Source organism: Monodon monoceros, unplaced genomic scaffold (genome assembly GCF_005190385.1).
Source record: "Monodon monoceros isolate NGI ecotype Baffin Bay Population unplaced genomic scaffold, NGI_Narwhal_1 Contig534_ctg1, whole genome shotgun sequence".
NCBI classification, from domain to species: Eukaryota; Metazoa; Chordata; class Mammalia; order Artiodactyla; family Monodontidae; genus Monodon; species Monodon monoceros.
The window spans coordinates 1,566,292-1,570,162 of NW_021701183.1; positions in this window are offsets into that span (position 1 = coordinate 1,566,292).

The following is a 3,871-nucleotide window of genomic DNA, read 5'->3' on the forward strand; positions in this document are numbered from 1 at the left end:
AATACAGGTCTTTTACCTCCTTAGGTAGGTTTATTCCTAGGTATTTTATTATTATTGTGAGATTGTAAATGAAATTGTTACCTTAATTTCTCTGACAGTTCATTGTTAGTGTATAAAAATGCAACAGCTTTCTGTATATTAATTTTGTACCCCGCAACTTTATGAAATTCATTGTTGACCTCTAATAATTTTCTGCTCACATCTTTAAGGTTTTCTACATGTAGTATCATGTCATCTGCTAACAGTGACAGTTTTACTTCTTCCTTTCCAATGTGGATCCCTTTTATTTATTTTTCTTATTGCTGTCTTATTGCTGTGACAAAGACTCCCAAAACTATATTGAATAAAATCCTTGTCTTGTTCCTGATCTTAGAGGAAAGGCTTTCAGCTTTTCACTGTTTAGTATGATGTTAGCTGCAGGCTTGTCATATATAGCCTTTATTAGGTTGAGGTACATTACCTCTGTGTCCACTTTCTGGAGAGCTTTTATCATAAATGGATATTGAATTTTGCCAAAAGCTTTTTCTGCATCTACTGAGATGGTTTTTTTTGCTCAGTTTTTAATGCAGTGTATTGCATTGATTGATTTTTGGATATTGGAAACTCCTTGCATCTCTGGGATAAATCCCATTTGATCATGGTATATGATGCTTTTAATGTATTGTTGGATTTTGATTGTAAGTATAGGTGGAACACTCTTTGACATAAATCATAGGAGTATTTTTTTGGCTCTGTCTCCTAAAGCAAATGAAGTAAAAGCAAAAATAAACAAATGGGACCTAATTAAACATAAAAGTTTTGTTCAGCAAGGGAAACCATCAACAAATAAAACAAACAAAAATAACCAACTGAGTGGGAGAAAATATTTGCAGATGATATAACCAATAAAGTGTTAATATCCAAAATATACTAATAACACATATAACTCAACATCAAGAAAACACATAGCTTGATTAAAACATAGGCAGAAGACCTGAACAGACATTTTTCCAAAGAAGACATACAGATGGCCAACAGGTACATGAAAAGATGCTGAACATTATTAATCATCAGATAAAAGCAAATTAAAACTACAAAGAAATATTAGCTCACATCTGTCAGAATAGATGTCATCAAAAAGAACACAAATAACAAATGTTGGTGAGAATGTGGAGAAAAGGGAACCCTTGTACATTGTTGGTGGGAATGTAAATTGGTGCAGCCTCTGAGGAAAACACTATGGAGGTTTCTCAGGAAACTAAAAACAGAACTACCATATAACCCAGCAATTCCACTCCTGGGTATGTATCTGAAACAAAAAGAAAATACTAATTTGAAAAGACACATGCACCCCAATGTTCATAGAAACATTATTTACAATTGTCAAGGTATGGAAGCATTCTAAGTGTCCATCAACAGATGAATGGATAAGTAGATTGTAGAATACAACTCAGCCATTAAAAACATTTGCAGCAACATGGATGGACTTGAAGGGATTATACTAAATGAAATAAGTAGACAAAAAAGAACAAATACTGCATCACTAATATGTGGAATCTAAAATAAAATTAAACAAACAAACAAAATATGGAAGATCACCATCCTCCGAAAATGCACCTCCATGGCCCTGTATAGTCAATCTGTTCCACTGTCTCTTAGCCCACAAAAATCACAGATCTGCTTTCTCTCACTATCATTTTGCCTTTTCTGGATTTCATAAAACATCAATTGTACTTTTTATAGTCTTTGGTTTTTACTATAGTCATTTGAAATTCATCCATGGTGATGTTTGTGGTAATACTTTATTTCTTTATTTACCTTCAAGTATTTAATGATATGTTCATATTAAAATAGGCTTATACATTCTCCAGTTCATGGACATTTATGTTTCTTCCTAATTTTAGGAAGTAATGTTATGAACAATACTTCTATTAACATTAATGTGGTATTCTTTGCCTGAACATAAGTTCTCTTTCTTGTGGAAAATTACCTAGGAGTGGGATTTCTGGGTTGTATGGTAGGGGTATACTCAACTTTAAAATATACTGTCACATAGTTTTCCAAAGTAGGTGTACCAGTCTATTACCCCAGCAATATATGAGTGCTAGTTGCTTCACATTCTTATCACCACTTAGCACTGGTATGCTATTTACCTTTTTTCATCTAGTGTCTATGTAGTCATATGCCACTGTCTTTTAATTTTCATTTCCTAGATGAAAATTGAGCCTCTCTTATGCTTTTTGTTCATGCTTTGGTGACTTGTCCGTTAAAATATATTGCCTTTTAATTAATTTTTCTTATTAGTTTACTCATATTATTTCTAAGTTATTGATAGAATAGTTTTATCAAGTACAGTTGACCATTGAAAAATGCAGGGATTAAGGACCCTGACTCCCCATGCAGTTGAAAATCCCATATAACTTTTGACTCTCCCCAGAACATAATTATTAATAGCATTTTGTTGACTGGAAGACTTATCAATAACATAAACAGGTGATTAGCACATATTTTGTATGGTATATGTATTATAAACTGTATTTGTACAATAAAATAAGCTAGAGAAAAGAAAATGTTATTAAGAAAAATCATATGGAAAGGAAAATACATTTACAGTACTGTACTGTATTTGTCAATACAAAGTTTAATTGTTTAAAAGATGAAACATCTGTCACTACCTATATCAATATTTTCTTGTATGATACAAAACACTGTGGCTTATATGTATACTAGATATCAAAAATGAAAAGATATCCTATAAATATCAATTAAGTCCATCTTGTTTAATGTATCATTTAAAGCTTGTGTTTCCTTATTTATTTTCATTTTGGATAATCTGTCCATTGGTGAAAGTGGGGTGTTAAAGTCCCCTACTATGAATGTGTTACTGTCGATTTCCCCTTTTATGGCTGTTAGTATTTGCCTTATGTATTGAGGTGCTCCTATGTTGGGTGCATAAATATTTACAATTGTTATATCTTATTCTTGGACCAATCCCTTGATCATTATGTAGTGTCCATCTTTGTCTCTTGTAATAGTCTTTATTTTAAAGTCTATTTTGTCTGATATGAGAAATGCTACTCCAGCTTTTTTCTGATTTCCATTTGCATGGAATATCTTTTTCCATCCCCTCACTTTCAGTCTGTATGTGTCCCTAGGTCTGAAGTGGATCTCTTGTAGACAGCATATATATGGGTCTAGTTTTGGAGAGGGTGTGGAGAAAAAGGAACACTCTTGCACTGCTGGTGGGAATGTGAATTGGTACAGCCACTATGGAGAACAGTATGGAGGTTCCTTCAAAAACTACAAATAGAACTATCATACGACCCAGCAATCCCACTACTGGGCATATACCTTGAGAAAACCATATTTCAAAAAGAGTCATGTACCAAAATATTCATTGCAGCTCTATTTACAATAGTTAGGACATGGAAAGAACTTAAGTGTCCATCATCGGATGAATGGATAAAGAAGATGTGGCACATATATACAATGGAATATTACTCAGCCATAAAAAGAAAGGAAATTGAGTTATTTGTAGTGAGGTGGATGGACCTAGAGTCTGTCATACAGAGTGAAGTAAGTCAGAAAGAGAAAGACAAATATCGTATGCTAACACATATATATGGAATCTAAGAAAAAAAATAATGTCATGAAGAACCTAGGAGTAAGACAGGAATAAAGGCACAGACCTACTAGACAATGGACTTGAGGATATGTGGAGGAGGAAGGGTAAGCTGTGACAAAGTGAGAGAGTGACATGGACATATATACACTACCAAACGTAAAATAGATAGCTAGTGGGATGCAGCCACATAGAACAGGGAGATCAGCTCAGTGTTTTGTGACCACTTAGAGGGGTGGGATAGGGAGGGTGGGAGGGAGGGAGATGCAA